The following is a 26,019-nucleotide window of genomic DNA, read 5'->3' on the forward strand; positions in this document are numbered from 1 at the left end:
GAACTCAAACAATAATACGAGAGTATAAGATTTCACTAATATTATCATTCGTATGTTATTACTGACTATAAAATAACCAGTTAACTATTCTACCGAGATAAAAACCAATGTATTTCACATATAAAAAATTGAAATAGTCTCGTAACCATGAACGTCGAAATTCTCAGTTTTTCGACTCCAAAATTCGAATTCATCTTGCGAGGTGTAGAAACACCTACACTTAATATTGTGACAGGAATATTACAATTTCCCATATATCTCCATAGACGGTTCTAAGAGGCAATTTGGCACAGGAGCTGCGGTCGATGCTCGAAATAATACTATTAAGTGCAATCTGAATTCCACAATATTGCAGCAGACTAAACACATACACTTTTTGCTACTTTAAAATTCATTGATTCTCATCATTTTCTCAAAACTTGATACAAAGCTCAAGATACAGAAAATAACACTGAAATTAGTGTACTAATTTAAAAACTATGTGATTAAGGTGATTTTAGAAACTGACAAGAAACCTTCGCGAACGGTCCGGCTTCGATTTTGATGAAACGATGTACACTTATAAAGCAGCCAAAAATAATCAACACATATTTTTTTTAGCTGCGGTAACTCGAGTTTAAGGGGTGAAACCACCCCTTGAAGTTTTGGCTCGAAACGGCTATCTCGAAAACGGAAAGACATACCAAAAAATTGTTGATGAGCGAGGTTAATGCTTTTTTATGTACAATAACATGGTGTTAAACAATTTAACAAAATATAATTTGTTTATAACAAAAAAAATGTATTAACTTATTTTCTATTTATTGAAATTTTCATAATGACAAAAAATAACGAGCATTTTATTCCAAATCCATTGGTATGTAATATTTTTAAATTGCCGCTTACAGTGTTGCAGATTTTGATGATTTACATCTTGCTTAATGAAGCATTGTAGGCTTGCACTAAATTATACAGTAACAAGTAACAAGTAACAATAACAGTAACAAGATTCTTAACGGCAATGAAAAGATTAATTGTTTTTATTGCCCACCTATAACATCGTGGCAAAGGTGGAGCAATTTATAAATTATAAATACATATAGTTTGTATAGCAATTATTCCATGTAGTTTCGACAATAGTGGTACTCGTCGAAAAAATATTTGAAACATAAACATTTCTTATACCATGTGCATTTAATTATTGCCACGTTACCACAAATATGGCATCTTGGTTCATTTTTAACAAAATAGCAGTACTCAACAGGATTCTGGAATGCATTTGCTTTTTCATCTATACAGGGTGTTCGGCCACCCCTGGGAAAAATTGTAATGGGAGATTCTAGAGGACAAAATAGGACAAAAATCAAGAATACCAATTTGTTGATGGAGGCTTCGTTAAAAAGTTACCCTCGCAACAGAAAATAATTTTTCCACTACTTAGGCACCCCTTGCCAATTTTTCTTAAAAATTCGTTTTTCATTTTTAATAAATTTGATTGGCGCTGTACAGAAGTGTTGTTCAGTACTTTTTTATAGGTATCCATGAGCTCTAGTTCTATACTAAATTTCATTGAGATACGTTCACTATTGTAGAAGTTGTGGCTGTTTGATAATTGTACCATTTTTATGGACTTTTTTTCACTTTACTGGGTTAAGGGCGCAACTTTTCGAATATTTTTGGAATTTTTACATATTCTTTACCAAAATACGCGTTGTTTGACGTTTGAAACATTAAAATTCCCTAATCCGTTCAGAAGTTATGACATTTTAAAGATTCGCATCGGGGAACCATTTGTGGCCTCAGATTGGATTTTCGGTAAGGAATTTTTTTCTCGAAAATGCGTAGGATTTCAGGAGTATGTGTAATGACCAAAAATGATTGTAATTGACCGCTGCAACCGAAAATAATTTTTTTAGAACGATTTGAAAAATATTTTTGCCGAAGAATTTCAGCATATACCCGAATTTTTTTCTCGAAAGTGGGTAGGATTTCGGGGGTATGTGCATTCACCAAAAATGATTGTAATTGACCCCCGCTACCGAAAATAATTTTTTCAGAATAATTTCAAATTTTTTATTTTAATTTTTTAGTAACTTTATAACGAAACCTCAGTCAAGAAATTGATATTCTTAATTTTCATCTTATTTTGGCCTCTAGAATCTTCCGTTAAAATTTTCAGACATTGAATTATTCGCTTTTTTATATTTTTTATTACATTAAGTTCTATAGTAGATAGAGTTTCGATACAAGCAATGGGTTTAAGCTGTCGATAGACCATGCAGGCAGTGGCACCAGTGACGGATCTAAACGAATAACGCATTGAATGTTCAAACTTAAACCCATTACTAAAACAAAAATGTATCATTTCGACTTTATCGAAATTTCAAGATTATAATCTGAACACACGTAACAAAATTATATGCGGAATTCCGCATATCACTGTTTGTATTCACACATAATTTGTTATGTGTGCTTAGATTGTAATCCTGAAAGTGTAGTAATTTTTTAGTCCATTTATAAAGAAACCAGTTATGCATCTATTAGACCGAGTTCGGTTATTTCGTCGATCTATCTTTTCTGCTCTAACAAGTTGTGATTTTAACTTTGACATCATCAATTAAAACAGGAGGCTGTGAATACGTCTCGTTTTTCAATAAATGTTCAAAAGACATAATCAGTTGGATGAAATGCAGAAGTATGTTTGCGTTGGTTGTGTTTTGTTCGGTACGATACATTGCTATATTATCCTGTCTATGTATGAACAGTGTTGCGTAAGCAGTTTTGTATATAGCTAACTTCTTGCAAAAAGCAAGAAATTTATGTTACGAATTTTGACTTCTGTCATCGTTAGATAATCATTAATGCTTATGTCTTTCCTAAAGTCTAGTTGCGTATATCCAATCCACCGAGTTATATTTGGAAACTTTTCTCGCATCATTTCCATTTTGAGTGAGCAAGAGCTTCGCAGCACAAGTTCGCTCCTTGAAACTGGAGTACGTCGGAGAAAAGGAACTCTGCATCACTTAATCGTTCCATAAACTCATAAAGTTCCATCAAACCCAGAAGAAGTTATAGGAACTTCTCGCCGTGAACATGATTTTCATAAAAATTCGTTTCAAAAAATTCATCGATATAGGTTAACAAAAATTTATTACCCTCGTATTCGAGGCACCTTTAATGAACAAACAAAAGAACGTGTCGGAAACACTATTGATCCTCGTTCGTGGCAGCTTCTTAGAAGAGACTGAATTAAGAACACAATGGATTCGCAAAGTTGAAAGTAGAATGAATCGATTACAACTACGCGATGAATAATGGCATATTTTTTTCGAGGACTTAGAAAATAACTCGTTTGTCCGCCGTTTCCAAAAAAAGAGTGTTTCGAGAGTCGTTCGTGTGCATCGTTAGCGGTTAATTATATTTTATTGTTCACAGTTCATAAACGATCATTCGTTAAAATTTGATATTAAACGTTACATAGGTTTCCGGCATGATTTTCAGTCACGTGAAATAACGAGACGACGCTGTTCCTATAATTGGTGACAGAGTAACTACAGATGTCGTTAATTACACGAAACGAGTTCGTCTTCAGCCTTTTACGTTGACTTTTTCGCAAGTCTCATTATGCCTGATCCTTTTTTACTGTACGAAGGGTATTAAAAGCTGGTGTGAAAAAAACCGTTAATTAAAATTAATGCAGGTTACGTAATGTTTCGCGATAAATGGTACGGCAAGAAAGAAAGTGAAAATATTTTACAGTTCGATATAATACTCGTGACGGAAATTATGGCAGGAATTATCTAGTTGGAAGTTTTAAATTTCTGAGAATATTTTACATGTTCAAATCACTTCGTACATTGCACAACTGAGTTTCATCAGTTCCCAGCTCGTTGGACGTTTAATAGACTGGCAAAGTAACCATCCATTGGATCAGTGACTCTCAACTGCCATCTATAATTTAACTAAAAGAAAATACACACATATTTATTCAATCGAAATTAATGTTTAAGACTTAACTTAATTTCACATACATCATTTTATTTAATTTATTTCTTTTGTTAAAATTTTATTTGGAAACGAATTTCCAAGATTATATAGTTAAATAAACTGTAAGAGTATAGGGGGCCTTTCTTTCAAAATTTTGAAGTATTTTTTCTCACCAAAGAAATTTTGCTTATCAAGTTATCTCTTGAATCATTCTGTCGAACGACGTAAGCATTCATCTTGTGGCGACGTTTCCCGCGCTCGCCAGCAGAGGGCTACGCTCTTTCGCAAGTACTCGACCACCCACTTATTCCTATACATACACTCTGCGACAAACAGCAAACCGCCACAGTCTCTATTGTCGCTACCAATGAAAACAAATAAAACTTCTTTTCACTGCAATAGACTAACAGTACCTAATTTCTTCGCGTATTTAAAAAAATTGCAGGTTATGTGTACTAGTGACTAACAATCGGGTAAACCATACAATCGAAACAGTCTCGGTTACTCTGTGACCCAACGGTATTAACCGAGAGTTACAAATGTTTTGTTTCAGTTGATAAAAATTGATATGGACGACCCCTGAGGGACGATATTTCCGCCGTTGAGAGTCACTGCGTTAGACGAATAGAGGAGTGTACCATTAGTCGCATTGGTGGATCATTTTAGCCGAGTATTGAAGCGGTCCGGTGCATAGAAGCGAGTAAGAGGTCAGAAGAAAGAAAAATGGCGAGGGAAATAGGAACCCAGGGCAGAGGGAGGAAGAAGTCGAGGAAGCGAGCAACCGGAAAGGCACGATTGATTTATGATAAAAAGAGGCCACGACGCACGGTAAGTGGGCTATTTTTCAATGAACCCCAGTTAGAATAGGGGAGGAGAAAGCGAATGAATTCCCACAGGGAAATGGAATTTTGAGCGGTTTGTGTTCGCTTCGATGGTGTATCAAAATCCACGGACTTGCCATCATACGTGCTTCAGTCATCCTCTTGTGATTTCTTGGGTATTTCGATACTTTGGCAGCGAAAAAGAGAAGGAGAGACGGAGGGGGGAGGTGAAGTTAGAGCGAGACCGAGCGATGGAGCACCGTAAGTTATGGCTTTCGTCTCGGCACTCCTGCCCCTGCTTTCCACTACTTCTATGAATGTATGCATGAGATACGAACTTTACGCTTTATGCATTGAACGCAGTGGCGATAAGAAGTCGCCGATGTGGCGAGTCTGGTAAGGAAACTGCATTGCCTAACGCTTGAAATCGTTGTCATAGATAAACACGTTTTATCATTTAATCGGCTGTACATGTGTGTATATCGTATAATAATGCATAGAGAGGTCTGTGGTCAACTGAATACTGGTAACCCATGCGAGCAACTTTGTTCTTCCATCGCTTTCAAACACTGTTGCGTTATTGTGCTTAAGTATATAACGATACCAAACAATGCACACGATTATTATCTTTGGTAATGATACAAATTTCCCGGTGTTCGAGATTCCTTATCGTTTTATCCTAAGTGAAATTAACACTAAACCTCTCACGACCGGTCATACGACCGTTTTTTAAATTTCTAACGTACAGTGTTATTTTAGCGCCATTTAACTTCATGTTCAATATTCATTTCTGTGTCAGTAGTCTGTCTTGCCTACTACGACGATTTATATTTTTCCAAAGATAAAAGTAGAGGATCTTCAGTTACGACTGTCTTAAAATAGTTTAATAACGTGTATTGGAAGTATCAAAACTTTGCAAGCGTATAATTCTGTACCACTGTTAGAAGGGGAAAAGCTTCCTCTTTGAAATGATTTTTGGTTTATGTCGATACGACTTTCCGTTTTGGAGATATCGTAGTTTTAATGAAAGGGTAACTTTTTTATTTCTACTATCTCTGTTTCCGTCTTGGGCGTCGGATTTCTCCCTCGCATGTGAGTGGTGAAAGTCGTGACCAGGAAATCGTAGTATTTCTAAGAATTTACTACTATTTACTTTTTAAGGAGGTCAATGACCTCGCGACGTAAACAATGAACTAACCACACGATCGATTTGAAATAAAAATCGTCATATCTCTGGAACTAATTATGCTATCGACTTAAATGTACACTTATTTTAAAGGGCTCTTCATCCTCTATCCAATGAACATATCGACTGTTATTATTTATGCTGTTTTCTATGTTTATTTTGAAATCTTCTTTGACTCTATGCGCTCAAAGAAGTTTCAGTAATTCTTATTGTTTATAGTACTGGTGTACGTTAAAACTGGGTTATAAATTGTTGTTGAAAATGAATTTAAATTTGTATACAGGATGTTTATGCAGTTACTAACCAGCATTTTTTCGTAAATAATTATTTTCTCTGAAACATTTGTTCAGTCTTTATCATCAAAAGTTACGAAAATACTTTAAACCTAAATTGTTGCAGTTAGACACTTTTTATGTAGAAATATTTGCTACGTTAATTCAGAATGATTGACTATTGACTACCAGAGGAGAAATTAGTATGTTCTTAGCCACAGTTTCAGTTTCAAGTACAGTAGAATTCCATTTATGCGAACTCCATTCATCGGAACTAATGTCGCCACGGTGCCTGGTTTACCGAACAAGTTGCTGAGCTCTGATTAGGTATACGATCCAATAAACAGTAGCAGAAAAGCTAATCAGTAGACTCCTATTATCTGAACCATACAGCTATCCAAACTATCTTGCCCCTGACTGGTTTGGATAAATAGTATCCTATTGCATTATACGTACAGTAGAATCTCGATCGTGACTAGCGAAAGGGATAGGCGTTTAACATGAATGAAGTGGCAATTGGTTTTTTCTATAATTTGATGTAATTTTTTAAACTATCGTATCAAAAATGTTTTGTCAGAAACTTTCAGCTAAATTAATCAAAAGAAAGATATTATCTAAAGGGTATACATTACGAGAAAGCTTAGCACGATTTGTATGGGAAATGTTATAAAATTGACTTAACAATCAACATGTTATACAAGTAGTGACATTCTCTTATTATATGTATTGAACATTAATAAAGAGGATTACAAATAATTCTGAGCGAGTTTCTGTAGGGATTGTGAATAGTTTTTACGAGTTCTCTATTTTATACAGCTTACGTAATGTTCCCATTAATGGATGAGTGCTTTAAAACTGGAACAGATTAAACGGGGAAACATCAAAGAAAAAACTGGACGTTAACGATTGGAACAATTTGCTCGTTAAAACAAAAATCAGCCATGTCTCTTTGAAAAAAAGTAAAACTTGACAAGTAGAATCTATACATACATGGAATTTATAAAACTAGAACGGATGGATTTACAAAGCTGCCAAATGTAGCAATCAAATCGACCCATTAAAAAAGGAAAGAATTTAAGCAGCACAATTAATATTGCTAATTTTAAATATTTTTCTGAATATTTTATTCTTTTACTAACATTTTGTCAAAAATTATTATTTATGGTATTAAATTAAGGCTAAATATTGACACATTTATTGCTAATGACAGTATGTCAATATTAGGTTTTTAAAAAAATTAGAAGGCAAAATTTGAAAAATTTAATATAAAACGTTTTCCTAGAATATCAAGTTCTATATAGCCATATTAAATTATAATAATCTTTGCTTTTAAATCGTTGTCGTTAATTAGTGGGATGCCAAAATTAGGGTAGTTTATTCTATGAGAAACGAAGATCGATTCCCCGGACGATGTTAAGAACGCATCGTGGTTATTGGCGTTCGTCGAACTGAAACATATTTTCATAAAATATTCTTAAAATTATTGAAATTTATGTCCATTGGTTCATTATTCATTAAAACGGAATCGTCGTTCGAATTTCCACTTTACCAGACACAGTGGCGTGCGCAATGCCGTGAGATACAAGTAGCGTGCAGAACTTTATGACGAGTACAACGAGTATCGTTGTTTGCATTATCCGCATGAATCCGCGATTACTGTTTTGCCGTGTTAAACCGTTCTGCGGCATAATTCATGGGGCAGCATATGCCGCAGCGACACGCTTGCAGGTGTAATTGTGGCGTTTACGCCTGCGGATAAAAGCGTAATGCACCTCCGCGTCTATGAGTTCGCGAAATGTCTTGAACTTCGTTCTAATTTGTTAGTCGAATTGTACTTTGAGTATGTAAACATTCGTTTCTCCCCTCCCTCCTAAAAAGGATATTGCATTAAAGATAATTAATTTTCAATTGCAACTGGAAAGACACATCTTAATTGCAATTGACGATTAATCAATTGTTTTGAAAATGCAATTAATACTTGAAGAATTAAAACCCACTCTAAACTATAGAGATACGTTGGTTTCAATTAAGTCTAATATCAGTTCTGTATCGTTATGTGTGTATCAGTGGGGTATTTGTTTATTTAATATGTTATAAATTCAAGAATTAAAACTCTGTCTAAACTAGAGAATATATCGATTCTAGTTACAGTCTAATATCAGTTCTATATCTATATGTGCATCTACAATAGTTTTGAATGGTGGTGATGACTCTGTGTCTACTGCGGAGGCAAAGGATGCGTCAACTATCGAGGCACTACTGTACCTGTCACTAATGTTATACCAATCGAATTGCACTCAGAAATATTCGATCAGTGTAGAAATGTATTTTGAATCAAAAATATATCGTTATAAGGAATGCAATTTTAAACGAAATTGATCTGAAAGAATTCTAGACAAATTGGCGAAGAGAAAATGTTTCTTTGCATATATTTAATGCTCAATTATTATAAGTCCTGTTAAGTTACTCGCAGTGTCTAAAAATTTCTACTTATATACTGTAATCAGCTTTTCCTAAAGTCGACTGACTTTTACATTATTATTTTCACTGAGAATATATTTAATAAATAAATGTCATTCGAAAAAATCAAGTTCTATATTATCTTATACCAACTCTCCTGTGTCTTTTTTACTCTGTAAATCGATTATTGGAAATGTTTTGTTTGCTTATTATTTTTTATATTCGACGTTCAAGTATGCAGTTACTCACTCAAAAGGAATCGTTGGAATACTTTATTATTTACATACCTTTGATTCGTCATGAATTTGATTTCATCCAACGTCTTGAGGTTTCTCGGTGTCAGGAAGGTAAATATTTTCAGTTCCGCGAAACTATGTCGTGTATTTCGCTCCTAACTAAGATTTTACCAGTGTTGGTATGATTAAATGTCCCATGGACTCGCAGCTGAGTTAATGTTTGTTTGTTCATCGTCAAATGGTGAGATGGGATTTCAAGAAGCCCACGAATTTTTAAATAATTAAAAGTGTACCACCAGCACATCTTTTCGTGACTTGTTTAATAATTAACTACAATTTTATATCAATAACTATAACTATTGTATAATATAATTATTAACAATAATTTTTTAAATTCTTTATAAATGAAATTCTATTTCATATCAATTAGTTTTAATATAATAACTTACTGAAATTGCACTCTTTGTTTTGAAATCGTTATTTCTCCGTTTATGTATAAGAAAATCGGGGTATGTCAGATTTAGAGTCACTCGTCCTACTTGCAACGTTTGTGTTCTAAATTTCACTTTAGTGTTTAAACGTTCTAGTTTAAAGAATCGTTGATAGGAAGATGCAAAAGTGACGCAGCGTTATCCTATGCAATAAAAACATTAAATTTATTTTCATCGCTAAATATTATTCGATACCAATACTTTGAGGACTGTTTTAAATATTTTCACGCAAATTTTAATTCCTGTAACTGTCTCATTAAATTCCAATCTTGAAAAGTTCGTAGAATCGTGTACAGTATTTCTAAACAAAATTAACATACATTTCCCCTCCGCATTCTTGCATGTTTAATAGTATTGTCGCGGAGCGTACGTAATTGGATTTGAATAAAATTACATTTCTGTTCTCTTTACGTTCGTTTAATTAATTTAATTAAATTACTCGAGTTAAACCACATTAAATATTCAAAGTAATGTTTTTTGACGGCTACGGAAAACTAACTTCACACTTCAACTCTTGATTACAGTCGTGCGATTCCGAGGACTCCGCTACTGTTTCTTTCTCACTCTCCTTGGAATCATTTAACCTTAATGAGCTCTACTTTTTAGTACCTTCGTACATTCAAGTCGACTATCTGTAAAATAAATACTCTTTGTGTTAGGGCGATGGATCTATTCCAAATAAACACTCGAACTCGCGATTTAGTATTGTATTTACGGACAGAAATATACATTAGATTGTACTAAGACTGCATGTGGTTTTAGAGTCGCGTGATTGATTCGCGCGTGACCAATAGGAACACGCCGTCAAGACCGCGAGTTTTAAACTCTGTCTAACACTTTGTAATGACATTTTCTATGTATACGTCGTAAACTGTGGTAAATCGGGCGCTGCTTGTCTTTGTTCTTTTTCATAAAGAAAATTAATAGTAAAAATTAAACTATTAGAAAATTAATAGTGACTAATGCATTAAGTAATTTTCTTGAACAAATTAAAGCTCGTTTAATATTTTACATTTATTTCTCAATAACTGAAACAATACTGATATGTACGGGCATTACTTGGATTTTAAAGTTTATATCGAATCAGAACTTTATAGTACATAAAGTACACAAGTGTGTTATAGTATACAGAGTAAATTAATTTAATTAATTAACTAGTATCGTGAGGCATCTCCAGTCCAAAGTGTAATAAAAGGCAGCCAACTTCCCTGCAGAATTATCTTTATTTTATGCAGTTCCTAGTGGACCATTGAAAAAATTGTTTACTTAGTATAATATCAGCTTAATATTTCCTGGAAGATAGATATAAAAAAAATACAGGTTTTACAATAAAAAAAATTAGAGATAACTGAAAACTTAGTAAAATTATAGTTGTAAAAATTACCGGAAGCGCATCCCTTTTGTGCTAAAACGTGTTAGGATAGTTTTTTGAACATTTATCGTTGCTGCCAGTTACAGGAGACAGTAACTAGCCTAAGTTGGGGTCGATCCTTCGAACCGTGAACGATCAGGATATAGGTTCGTTCTCCAGCCAACTATAAACGATCTGGCCGACCACGATCAGACGAATGCAAGCAGTTTGATAAATTTTATGGAACCAAAGAAAAACACAAATATTTTCACTCAATTGCTCGTAGGCTACGCTTACCCGGCTCTTACTGGTTCGACGTCGATACCTGCTTCTGACAAGTGTACATTCCCTGTTTCCCTCGTTCTAGCATGTGTACACCGTCGGTTTACGTAAGTTTGATATAGCCCATGGAGGGGAGGGGGGGAGGTAAGGCACAAGCGGCGTATGTGCTCAGCATTTTCTCGGTTTGCTCCTTGATAATATTGAAGGAAGGCAAGATCGGGTTTTACGTGACAAAGACACGCATACAACGACAAAATCTAATAAGAAAAATTTTCCGTTTACTTAACCACTGCTTTTACCCAGCTGTCGATTCCGTTTCCTATACCAAATCAATACGCTATTCGATAGAAATTTATGGGAAAGCGTGTCCAGTTCCTCGATTTCATACTACGGACATCGTTGACCGTTCCTCGATCGTTTGTTTCAGAAAATAACGCAGAAGTAATAGCGCGAATTCGAAATAATGCTGGCAATATAATTCAATCATACCTTGGTTCTATTTTAATGCATGAACAAATGTTCAAAAGTAAAAATATTAATTAAGGTAGATTTTAATACTGTCCACCGTTTTTACCGAATTTTTTGATGTAAATATTAATATCAGAAATTTATTGTAATTTGCATTTTTTTTTAAATACGTACCGTTTTGCGAATGTTTGTCTTTTTTTTTTAAACATTGTCTTTTTTTTAAAAAAAATCATATCACAAAATCAAATTTCAGGTAAAACGAAACTGTTTACCTCCAAAGAATTCAAAATTGTAATTTTTCATGGGGATTTGAATTAAAATTTTGTTAAATAACCACAGTTCCACCCACACAACTAAAGTTACCAACCTCCATTTTGGTTTAAAGTTTCTTCGGATCCGAAACGTATGTAAATCGTTAAAATCGATGAATTAGTTTTTGAGATATCAAAAAGAATGTAAGGAGCCTCAGAATACATAAATGAAAAGATCCTGATTCCTGAATTTCAAAAGAGGATTCTAAAATATCGATTCTTTAGCGGTTGCTTAAAGTTTAGGGTTGCAAAAATATATACACCTTTGCAATGATAAATAAAAATTCAATGGATTGGAGAAGATACGTGTCTTTGAATAGACATAAAGTCGGTCCCTCATTAGATCCTTTTCTTGGAAACAAAGAGATATGTTTGCTTTGTTTCTTCGATTTATGAAGATACCTTGAGATTCCCGTTTATCATACTCCTGATTGTACTCTGTAAATTCTCCGAAATCTTCTTGTCGCTTCGCGTGACAAACTTCGAAATACTCCAGGAATTTCTGATCGTATGAGACAAACCATGAGACACGGATGTGAGGCACGCATTCTTGTGGAAGAAAATAATTTCATGTAATTTCGGTAAGCGAAAAAACAGAAAATGTTTCTTTAAAGAAGAATATCCAGATCCGTTTACACGACCTTCTTTTATGAATTTACTAATTTCTAGATTAATTTATTAATAAACTTGATTATATCAAATTTTGTTTTGATCGATTATTTAAAATTTATATGCAACGCTCGTTTGAAGCACTTTTTCGTACAGGAAATAATTTATTATTCATTTGGAAAAATTTGTAAGGATTTAAAGTTATTACCATCATTAAAGTATATTACAAATTGTTCAATAAATTAATTAAATGTTGCTTGGATTTGCAACATTTGTACTGTAAACTGTATTGATTTTTCGTAACTACCAATAGTGTCTACAATAATTAGAAATAAATTTTATTTGACGAATAGTTTCGTTGCAAACCGTTAGATTGGAATTCTTTCGACCGGAAACCACAAATGCAACAGTCGTGCGGGTCAAAGAACGCCAGGAATTTACCCGAGCTCTTTATATCGTATTATACAATATCAGGAAAACCATGCACGTATGCAATTCCTTCACAATTTCTTGGTTTGCCTCATTCCCGCTGCTTCCCACTCACCGATAATATGATTTCCTGTCCGCGTCGGATGTGGACATGTGCTGCATTTGCACCTCCCAGAAAATCTAATCAGCAATGCCTCTTTGGCGTTATTCCCCCATTCTGCCTGCTATTCCCGCCATCGCGTATAATATTTTATTATTATAGAGGGGTTTTACGTCTCCGTTTTTATAATAAAATTTAGATTCCCTATTCTTCTTACCAACATACATCCTCATCGTTTAATTCTACATCATACACTATTAAACCCATAATAATAGTATAAAAATAAAATGTTGTACCCCTTTAGAAATGAATTAAAACATTCCTCTTTATCGTCCATCTTTTTACATTCATTTTTGCAGCACATTATTTCTACGTTCAATCAGTTAAAATAAATGGAACCAATATCCTTCTATTAAAAAGAAATTATTGTAATTAGAGTACCAAGGAGTCTCTATTCGGAGTTTGGGGTGTTCCGGAAGTTGCACCGTCGCCTACGATTTTTCAAACGAAGCTCGAACGCGGAGATATTACAGAAAAGGAGAAACCATATAATGTCTCTTTGCTCCATTTGAAAGGATCCTTCAAACGTTGGAACAATCGATGATATTTGACTCGCAAAATATCCCTTTGTTCTCCGAGGACACGTTTCTTGACGGATACGAAACGCTTGCGAAAATGTGAGCGATGGAATGCACTTTCGTACGCGTGACGTAGGTACTTCCGTAAAATGTTTCCTCTGTCGGCGCATCCGCGTTATTCCGACAGGTGATCTCAATGAAATGGACTTCCACTATGAGAATATTTCATACATAGTGACGTACGGGTCCCCTTGTTCCTTCTTGGCCTTTTAATGCCACTTTAATTGTCGATACTCAAACACACCGATGTCTGAGAGAATATCTGATAAATTCGTAACGAGCATTCGTGCTTCGAAGCAACGAAATAAACACTTGTCCAAATTTTCCGGTGCGTTACTTAAATATCATTTTCCTTTTTAATGCAAAAAGCAAAGTCTGGGGATTTATTCATCTTTTGTATTTAAAATTATACGTATTTATTCCTTTTTTCAGGGCAAAAAGAATATTTTTTTTATTTGTAATAGTCACATCACAAAATTGAAATTGGTATTGCTAGTTCATATTAATAAAGATTCGTGAGGTGCAAAGGGTTAAATATCCCAAGTAGACAGAAAATTTGAATTTTCCATCCATCCCAAATGGTTAATAATTATAATCGGTGTGATTAATTTTACGGCTTTATAACGCTGCCTGAATCGAACAAAGGATTTTAGTTTTTCGAAATAACTTATAGAAAGGAAGTGTTAAAGCAGTCGCTTCCAACTATTGTGCGCATGCGCTTATTGTTTGATTATACCGACGCTACGCTGTTGTACTTCTTCGCTTTTGTGCCCGAATAATAACCACGCTCTGGAACCCGTCACAAAAGGTTATGAGCCCAGAGGCAAGTGTCTACTGTGCACGACTAACGTGCTGAAAAACTCGTGAAATTCATCTTGTCCCTGTTGAATTGACTAAAAAACACGTGAAACTCAAATTGTCGCTGTTTAATTGTTCAAAGAGGACACGGGTCACGATTCGTTGCGATCACAAAGAGCAGGGAGGACAACAGAAATTCAAATTGTTTGATGGAGAATATTATTACGATATAAAAAATAATAGACTAAATTTCAAATTTAATTTCCTGGTTTTATTTAAATGTTTAAAATTAAAGTTTTATTTAAAACGTTTTTATTTAGACGACGGAATATGTGAGGTTATGGACGTAAATACCTCATAGTGAAGACCTCTGTACGCTATTTATGAAACTAGTCGGTCACGTGATGTCGTTTTTGCTTCGATCATTTGTTCGAGTAGCATGTTGCATTAGCGCTTTATTAATTAAATCTCCGCCTTATGATCCATTAATCGTACATAGAGAGTAGAAAGGACAAAAAAAATGCAAATTGTTACATGGAAATATTATTGCGATATGAAAAATAATAGACTAAGTTCCAAATTATAATTTTAATTTTCTGTTTTTATTTAAAACGATAAAATAAGAAAGTGCAAATATTCGTTTATTTGAAATTTGAAAAGAAGTTAATATATACCAAGCCACGAACTGATTACTATTGGGTGGTATTTATAGTTGAGGAAATCTTGTTAAAATCCGAGCATCGATTGAATGCTACTGGTAGGAGTTGTGGGAATTTTCCGCTTCAGCCGTATTGGAGGAATGGAATTTACTTGAATATATATACTGTATATGTATATCGATGGTATAAACCTATCTTCTTTGAAAGACGGTGGAGTAATTGAAAAAATGAAATACATAAAACATGACGGAAAAGTAGTCATACTCATATTCATCATTCAGGTGGAATGTGCACGATGTGTTAGATGAGCAAACAAATATGGAATAAGCTGGGTCAGTCTCGCGAAGATTACTTTTCTCTTAAGATGAACGGAAACGAAAAAGCATTAGTACGCGGATTAAGAATAACGAAGATGGCTACAAGCATTAGAGAACCAAAGAAAGAAACTTTTATGAATCAGATATCTTGTTTTACGAATTTTAAAAATATTTTCAAATATTACAGAAGGCTAGATATGATTTACTAAACCAGTAAATTATCAATTAAACGAAGGTAAGAATTTAGAATTTTCGACGGTTTCTTTCAACGCGAGAGCAAATAAGTTTAAGAACCATGAACAATAGGAAGCTTCAGTCGATTCTACAAAGAAAATTTTCAATTCGGAACGCGAATGTCTATGGAGAACAAAGGAGAAGTAAACTGAAGATAAAAGGTTAAAGAATAAATACGATTTTTTTCACGCTGTGCCAACAAAAATCGTGTTTATTCTCTGACAAAAGACTACAGTAGTTTCTCTATACATATCAGCTCGGAACTCGTCCACGATATAGGCAAATATCGTATCCCCTCTACTTATCCCCACTGCGTACCGTTGGAACCCGTTAGAACAAATTTATTATTTTTCCTTTTCTTGTTTTGAAATTTTTAACATGTCTGTGACAGTTTTCTGATTTAATTAAGCTTAAGTACAACATAATTTTTATTATTGTTTTTCATAAATTATAATATACATTTGTCCTTTCATTAAAGTGTATCCTCATCTGAAAAAAGGAATTGTAATTTAATTGACCTATCATTTATTTGCCGAAATCGTGAGACAACCCAGAGTAAAATAAGTTGGTTAAACAGTTCAAATTCACAAGTTTGTATCTTTTTGAGTCATATCACTATTGCAGTAAATGAGCGATACATACATATATGTACTGAAGTTATGACACGATTTAACTAGTGCATATATAATATTAAATCAACAACGAAAATCTTTATTTTTGTTCTTCCTTTTTTCAAACTTCATTAACATATTCGTGACACTTTTCTGATTAAAATGACACCAAATACGATATACAATTTAGATCCTATTTACTGACGCAATAAGTGATCAAAGGCATGCATCGCTCAGATGATTCCACGTCGGCTGTATCGAAACACAAGCGATGTTTACGAGAGCTTATACAGAATCAGTATTTCATTTTGCGACCTCTACCAACAGAGGTAGAGGTCGGAATTAGAACACCGATTTTGTATAGGCGTAAAGATCGTCTGTGTTTCGTTACAGCCGACCCGAAGCGAATTCGGTGATGCTCGGGCGTTCAGTCCTTCTTTGTCATATGCTCGTTGTTCTTTTCTACACTCGCCGCCTCCAGTAGACGTCAACAAAGTATCAAGAATCATTTCTCGTCCACGCTATAGCCGAGCGTTGAGCCCCGAGAGCGTCGCTTCTATGGACACAATATGTACATATCGCTGATTCTAATAAAAGTTAGATTTATAGAACAGTAAAAAATACTCGATACGTATTTTAATTTTCTACTGATATTAAAGGAAAGTTATCAAAATACTCTTTTTATTGCACAACGCGTTTTATAAACCAGTGTTTGTGTTTTTATTAACAAAAATTTATCAATCAGTCAACTATTTCTTTCAATTAAGTGTTATATTTTTTGTATCAAAATATAGGAGTTTGTTCAGGCTGGATACCACCATTTTTTCTATAAAATATTTAATAATTACATTTTCATTCTTATAAAGCAATAAAGGGAATGCACCTGTATAATACATTGTTACAGTCTTATAACTTTAGAAGTAAATATTTCTAAAATGAAACAAGCTCACTACCACAGGAAATTTTTGTCCATTTTGAAAATATTCAAATTCATAATTCAACTTTGAATTTTTATCCCAATAGCATTTTGTATGTGTTTTACTGAGCGACCGCTTGATGGTGTTCGTGATGTATTCAAAAAGGGCACTAGTTGTCCATATCTATAACCTTCTTACTTTGTGATCATGCAGTGTTGACAGCGTGGTTATATTCTGTACAGTTTTCCGTTGTTATCTTTTAATAATGCCACTTTTGTGTAGTTGAATTGTTTTGAACTGTCTTTTCTCGTCAGTTGGCGTCCTTCGAATTTGTAACGGTAAAATTGAAACGTAGAAATCCAGAGAACCTGGTACTTCTGGTCATCCATCAAAGTAAAGAAGGTATTTATTTAATATAACTACTACAGTTATACTAAAGCTTATTCGTTTACTGTCAGTTTTTAAGATTAAATGACCTGAGCATTATCCTCTCACTACAATCGCAATTTTTCATTTCGCGAAAGATTAACCTTACTTGTTGCACTCTGTCAAAAGAGACGTTGCGAAGTTGCATTCAAACGCGACGCGAGAGCACGATGTATAGGGCATTGTTTTGTATTCCGCATTATCAGTCCTGTTCGAAACAGCAGATAGGAAATATCAGGAGTCACGTACTTGCTGGTTCATGCATACAGACAAACTTCAATTAGTACCATTAATTTTCCTGTTGGATGCTTCGTTAATGTAGTCTTTTGAAAATTATCACGAGCAACGACAAAAGTACTGCACACTCGGTACTGTTGAAAAACTTGTGCAAATAAACCGACAGTTTTTTAGGAAAAATTAAAAATTTGAGATAAACATTTGGTTTTAAGGAGTGTAAAATGAACTAAGACGTTTTACTTTTTATTTTTCAGACTTTTATAGTAATTGCTAGATTGGCGAATTTTTATGCATTTATAGGAAATTTAAATTTTCAAAAAGCTACAGAATGCACTTAATATGATTAAATATAAGAAATACTTAAAGTAAAGTTATTCTACAAAGCTACCATTTCATTCACTCTATTAATAAAAATATGAATTTGCATAAAGATCCACAGTCTAGTAATCATACATAATTTTTTGCCCATAAACTATAGAATTTAAGAGAAGAAACTACCCTCAATGTTCCATGAGAAAATTTGATATTCAGAGAGAAGGATGTCCAAAATCATCTTTTAATACTTTTATATTGTCATTTTATTCTATATTAAAAATAGAGCTTGCATAGACTTTTCATTGATATTACCGAAAGGCCATATAAATGAAAGAATGTTCCAATATTAATTATCTTGAAACGCGATTTTGGCAGACACCTTCGTATTCTGAATAACTCCTTAATTACTTCGGGGAATGCAGGACCGTTTAAAAAATTTGTCTTTTCAAAGTTTCCAAGATAAACTTTGTTTGTTTAAATAAAATGACCAATTTCTTATCGCACTGTAGACTACTAAATTCTGAAAATAAAACTGAAAAGAAAATACCTTTTATTTTAAAACTAACGATATTCAGTTACTAAAAAGTGCTTTTTTCTTGATTAAAAAATATTTCTATTTACATGAAAAATTCTGGCACCAATAGGTACATCTAATATTCATTTCCTATTTTGAATATTATATTTTTCGTACATTTCGTGCGTGGTTTCGCAATTCATACAATTTTTTATACAGACAAAAGAGTGGAATTTTTTTCATTGATATTTTTACTTCAATTTTCGCCAATATTTTGTTTACCATTTTCAAAAAATTACGCTCTTGAAAATATTATGATATGAAATTTCCACCTATGAAAATTGCCTTTGCAAATTCCCTTTTTTTTGCTCCTTGCTAAAAATTATTTGACCCAGTCAGTGTATACTGTGTCCATAACCAGTTAAAGTTTGAATATCGTGTTTTAATGTTACAGTTTCAATTTAAACTTCCCTATATTCGGATATTACGCTACAGCTAATCTAAATCGTTCCCAATCGTTTTACCTCTTTTTTTTATACACACATGGGCGCTCATATATTTCATTATAAACTTGCAGGCAATTTTCTCTGTAATTCTGTTGTCGAAACAATACCATCTAGTGAGATAGAAGAATACAAGAATATATTGTATTTTTATTCCTATTTCTATTCTATTTTTATATATAATTATGTTTTTTGTTTGAAAAATATCTCGAAACGTATCAATCGAAACATTGTAATTAAGGTAGCTTGTTCAAGACTGACCGGTTAATCGTTATTCATGTTTTACAATATCACGAGTTTGAAATTCCCGCCATTGAATAAAACTCCATCACCGTAACGGCCAACAGACATATAACTAAGAATTCTTAATGTTTTTAGTATTGGAATAGGTTCTCCTGAAATAATTTTAATTGAATTAAATTTTGTTGTTTATTTACAAGTATAATATAATATTATACTTATTATACAATTATTGAATAACGATCAACAAATTTGTAAGTTTGAATAGCACTCGCAGCGCCACTTACGTATCGTATTAACTGAGATACCTTTCTATGTTTCGCTTTATCTTAGGTTATGTATGGCACCTTACACATCTCCTTTCGTAGTCTATTATTATAATAAAGAAAATAAAAAATATCTTCACCACCCATGCATATTGTTGTTGCTAATTACCGTCAATAACGAAAAATATAATGGGTGAAAACTCAGAATCCAACTCGAATAAAAGTGAAAGTGCTAAATCGAATTGAAACGGTTTCCTATCTAGCGCAAGCATTTGACCTAAATTGGATAAATCCAAGGGAGTGACGCACAAAATACGAACTAGGAGAACATCGACATCTTCGACATCGAATCTCACTGCACAAAACTGATAACAGATCTACATAGTGATGAGTCCGAATTCGAAATTTCCGTCTAAATTAACCTAAATCTACTCTATTATGTATAACAGTCTTCGATAGATTTTCTTTAATGGTTCCTATATCAGATTTGAAATTATTCAATTACCGATTAAATGTATTAATTGTACCGTGCATACCATAATATAAGCGATTCGTGAAATACCGATATCGGAATAAATCCGAATGAAAATAAAAATTGATGAATGTTTCAAAATAATATCGGGTGAAAAGTTTTCGACACCTGCACAGGTCTGTCGTAAAGTACCACATGTGTACTGTTATTTATCTAACATAAATTCAACTTCAATACGATTCGAGTGCAACTAATGTGTTTGGGCGCGGTGATGTATTAATATATCCAAATGCAATTTTGACAGATATACGTAATTGTGGCTGATGGAGGATTCGACCTATCCGGCGGATATATTTATGGGAGGGACGTGTAGAATATGACCGAGTTTACGCGTATACATGTTCGTTGGCACATGCATGTATCACCGTGTCAACCTGCACGTTCAAACATACAGCAACGACCGTTATAACCTAACCTAAATCATCTTGTGTGCAACATAAAATTTAATCTTCGATAAATAAATAACGAAAGTAAATTACAAATTTCTTGTGATACGTATTTCTTTATATGAAATTTAATTACACGAAAGATAACTCAATTTTAAACTTAAATTGAACTTTCTTATTTTGGGTAAATTTTATTCGCAAATAACGAATAAAATTTTTAACTTCACTCGTAAACTCACTCGAAATTTATTCATACGTATTTTTTTATATGAAATTTAATTATACGAAAGTTAATTCAATTTTAAACTTAAATTGAACTTTCTTATTTGGGTAAATTTTATTCGCAAATAACGAATAAAATTTTTAACTTCACTCGTAAACTCACTCGAAAATTCATACGTATTTTTTTGTATGAAATTTAATTATACAAAAGTTAACTCAATTTTAAACTTAAATTGAATTTTATTATTTTGGAAAATTTTATTCGCAAATAACGAATAAAGTGTTAAAATTCACTCGTAAACCAGCTTTCGTTCGACTGGATATCGGTTTAAAAGTCATATAAAATTCATAGTGTGATAAATACTTTGTTCTCTAAGCTCACTGCCAATGATTCAGTTAGTTTAGAAAAAAAAGAGATATTTTATGTTAGGTTAATATAATACTTATGGTAATTTTCTGTGGAATTCGATTTTCAAATTGGAAGATTGATAACTAAGCTTCGATAGCAACATATCCACAAAAAGAAGTCCCCAAGAAGGTAAGCGTGATTAAACAATTGGGTCAACTCTTTCGATCTTTCTATTGAAAAGAACTTCGTTTAGAAACTGTCGATCGCAAGGTTCTCCTTGTTGGCGACTGGCGTGATCAATGACGTAAATTAAACGGGATTTAAGATTATGTTCACTGAACTATAATACAACAGAATGAACCAAAAACTCAAATAAATCTGAATTGATGCAACGTTAAACGAATTAATTCTCGAACAAATAATATTTGTATTTTATTGGGAGGATCATCGCGAAATAGCTATGGTCAACTTTTTTAAATCGACATTCAGGCGAGCAGAACCTTGGGCAAAAGTTAGTTTGCGAAAATATTACAAATTTTTATTCGTTGCACGGAAATAAAATATGCCCAACTTTTAATGGAAAAATTGGCGCGACACATATGTCTCAATTTCTAAAATCATTGCACAGCTTTCAGAATAGATATGTAGCTATCCCCAGTATAGTATTATTGATTTCTAATGGCAAAATAGCTAAATTGCGAATAGAAAAAGAGTCGAAATGGTCTTTTTCGTAATCGGTAAAAAAGTATCTTTCGAACAATGCATCGATTCAGGAACTATATTTCTACGGTTGAAATAATTGAAAGTAGGATGACAAGGTATGGAATATCGTTCAAGATAACCTAATACGCGGTTAAACAATAAACACGAACCACAAGTTTGATGAATGCGTCTAAGCAGAATTGACATAGGATCCGGCACGATTTCAGGTCGTATATATGGGGACGTGCCGCGTGTGTAATAGGTCCAGGGGATATAGGGTATAACGTAACTCAGCATCAGAGCTGGCCGGCGACGCGACCGTACGAGCCAGAAGCGAAGCCAAAGTCGGATTCAGCTTCGCCTGCCGTTCCTGTATTACAGTAATCCCAAGCAACACACTCGCAGGATACTCCCACCCTACAGATATCCTGTACAGAGCTGCGCCGCGGCCATTCCACTTGCCAGTTACTTTGAGGTCGAACAACCTGATCTCCTCTCCCCGTTCGATTTCGCTTCGTTCTCCTGCTCGTCGCATGCCGGAGCATCTTAATCGCGTTAATTCCTGCCATGGTCGGTTGACAATCATTCTACAGCTACGCTATATGTATGTTTGATATCGACGGTCAAACGAATCTTTCACTTAAAGACTCACGAGCAATTCGATACAGCTTGGATAACTGAAAGAAAGGCGTTACAGTTATAGAGGCACGGTTAATTTTCAGTCCCCGGAATGGCACATAAGACAAGTTATAGCTTTATGTTTTTTAGAACGCAGAAATGGATATATATTTATTGGTTAGAAAGTAGATCTTAAAATTGTTTTATTGTGAATTTAAAAAATTTTTAAAACAACACTGAATATCACTTTGACTCATAGGAAGGAGATGCCGAAGAACGGTTTTATGCGAATGCCGCTCGATAGTTTTATCGCGTGCAACTCTTGGCTCGATATTCGTTCCTCGTTGCGCCGAAAAGCCCCGTTAAACATTTTACGATTCTGACATCTGTTGCCACAAGCTTTATTTTGATCGCCATTCAAGCACCTGTTTAATCTTTGCGTGAAATTTCATACGAGCCACCGTTCATCGTAAAACTGATTCATTTTAAGGTGACTGCCGCTGAACTCATATCCGCGTAACTCTATTTTCATCATAATTCACCATCATCGTTAGAATATGTTAGAAGTGTGACGACTTGATGTTGTAGGAAGAACTAAGCGAGATAGCAGGAGGAAAGAAAAGGAAATTTACCATCGAGGCCTTGCTTTAGACGTTAAGACATTGAATGGTTGGGCAAGGAGTTTGTTGGATTATTAATAAATAATCATTACAAAACTGAATCTAACAGTGAGAAACACTGTCCATTGTCTGCATACGAAGACCGTATTGGCACCATCGGGCCTAGGGGCCTGGGTCTGTTTTGTCGTCGAGGGCCAGGCAAATAAACATGATGCAGGCAATGGTTTCTTTCCTTTTTAAGTGGACGCCAGATTTTCTTTTAGGGGATCAGAGCGTCGCACAGTGGTCTAGAAGTCACTTCTAGCGCGAATTAATTAAAAAAACCAACTAACGTAAATCTGTTAAAATTTATACTTGTACGATAGTTTGATATGTATACTACATTAATAAAAGCAAAATTAGTAAATCACATCACCGTATTATTGTTGGCAACACTGTCAACATTCCAGTAACCACGTTTTGTGTTTCTGCGCTGGTCAATTGTTCTAAATTATAACCTTAAAATATCGAGTTCTTTCTTGAAGTGTGCAAAAATTGTGTTAGTATCTTGTTATATTAGGTTGTCCGGAAAGTTCTTTTCGTTTTTTTAACAGGTATTAAGTATAAAATATTTTGGGTTCTGTGTACTATTCTTGAATAATATATGATCCGTTCTGTTCTACCACCTTTTGCCATCGTTCCGGAAGCCTCATAATGCCGCTTTTCCAAAATTCCCTTGCCTTACTGTTAAAATATTTTTCGAGGCCGTTTTTTATTTCATTAACTGATGTGAATTTTCTATTGCGAAGAAAATTTTTGAGGGAAAGGAACAAATAATAGTCCGATGGTACAAGGTCTGGAGAGTATGGAGGATGCGGTAGAACATCCCAATCAAGCTCTAAAAGTTTTGTTCGCACAGGTAAAGAAACGTGTGGCCTCGCGTTGTCGTGATGGAACACGACGCCACGTCTATTCACCAATTCTGGACGTTTTGCAATGATAGCCTCTTTCAGTTTTTCGAGTTGGGTGCAATATTTCTCACTGTTAATCGTTTGCCCTTGCGGAAGTAACTCGTAGTAAAGAACACCCTTCCAGTCCCACCAAATTGAAAGCAATATTTTCTTCGGGTGAAGTCCAGCATTTGCTACCGTTAAAGAACTCTTATTTCGACTCGACCAAGATCGTTTGCGTGCAGTGTTGTCGAGAGGATCAAAGTTTCATCCCCAGTGATCAAACTTTTCAAAAACGGCTCTCTTTTGTCACGTTGGATGAGTAAATCGCATGTTGAGATTCGGTTCAGAAGATTGCTTTCCGTCAGTTGATGAGGGACCCACACTTCGTAGCGTTTAACGTATCCAAGCTTTGTCAAATGTTCATGAACCGTTGTTCGCGGGATGTTTGAAGCATTTGCTATCTCACAAACACTAGATCTTGGGTTTTCATCGAGGTAGGCCTTGATGAGGTCAGTATCAGTGGTGGATGGACGGCCGCTGCGATCTTTATCTTTAAGGTTAAAATTTCCGGCTCTAAACCTTCTAAACCAATTACGGACTGTTTGAACAATTATAGACTGGTCCCCATAAACGTCACAAATCTTCTTTGCAGTATTTTCAAACGTGCTGCCTTTTTAAAAGCAGTAAAACATCACATGACGCAAATGCATCTTTTGGTTTTCCATCTTTCACAAGGCGAAAAACACTCGACAAACTTTCTACTGACGTCAAAAACTGTTCTCTTGTACTGCCAGAGGATGACTAATAACCATACAGTTGACGGTAGAGTGCTCTGGTTGTTTGTTTACTTAAACACAGCGAGACAAGGCCTTGAGCGACGAATGCGAAAAGAACTTTCCGGACAACCTAATATATGATATTATCAGTATGGCTGTAACTGGAAATGGTAGGTTTACGTTTTCTTCACACACTTTATGATATATTTTGTGAACTGATACCTTTTTAAGAAAAATTATTAGAATGTCGTGTTTTAAAAAATTTGCACGCATTTGCACGCGTTGAGAAGTATTTAATTTGAAAGCTTACTTCATCTTCATTAACGGCAAAAAAAATCTTGACCCCCCGCAACCCCCTTATCATTTTATTTTAATATTTCAGTAAACGTATCTACGATCACCCGCTTAGAGTTGTTCGAAGAATGGTTCAAATTGAAGAATTTGAAACGAAAGGATTGCGTTAGTAGATTACTAGAGGCTATTTTTACCGAAAGGAATGTGAGCGGACACAATATTGAAGGAATTTTAGAGAACTTTATCAAAAATATTGAGAAACGTTGGAAAATAGGCAATAATTGTAAAGATAAATTTCTGACCAAACATAAGACTTGGTTAGAATCGACCATCGTATTCCCCTTTAATGAGATTCACATTCACGAACTTGAAACCGCAAGAGTTGGAAGGCTATCAAAAAATTTTAATGAATGCAGCATTAGATCAAAACAGAAGAAAGTGCAAACTCTAACATCTACCGCTACTTTGGAAGAGCTCTCTTTTGCCATCCAGTCTACTTTAAGGAAAAGTGGTAAGCGTGTTGCAACGCAAGTTATTAAAGAGATAACGGAACCAAGATCTCCTAAGCGCGCCAAAAATTATAAAAGAGCACATAATTCTATGGAATTAGGAGAACAAAAACCTGTACCAATGACACCAGACGAAGCATTGGCGCTGATTATTAATACAAAATCTGCTAAGAAGTGTAATGCAAACGTTTATCCATCATGGAACAAGATATTATCAGCTAAACAATTATGTTATGCTGACGAAAATTCTTTAATAATACAGGAGAATAGTGAAGAAATTAAATTGCAAGACCTGCTTAATTTAACAGCAAGGCGTTTATGTAAACTTCAAGAAGAAGTATTTAAATCTTTGCCTAGCACACAATTTAATTTGATCTGTAAATGGGGCATAGATGGAAGCTCTGGACAAAGTAACTACAGAC

General features: G+C 34.3%; 1 pseudogene; it reads right to left on the bottom strand.

The window, feature by feature from the left end:
- Window positions 1–24,215: 24,215 nt before the first annotated feature.
- Window positions 24,216–24,743, bottom strand: LOC122400514 (annotated as a pseudogene).
- Between the last annotated feature and the right edge of the window lie 1,276 nt (window positions 24,744–26,019).

Source organism: Colletes gigas, unplaced genomic scaffold, assembly GCF_013123115.1.
Source record: "Colletes gigas isolate AHSC1104 unplaced genomic scaffold, ASM1312311v1 Colletes_gigas_Sc00018, whole genome shotgun sequence".
Taxonomy (NCBI): domain Eukaryota; kingdom Metazoa; phylum Arthropoda; class Insecta; order Hymenoptera; family Colletidae; genus Colletes; species Colletes gigas.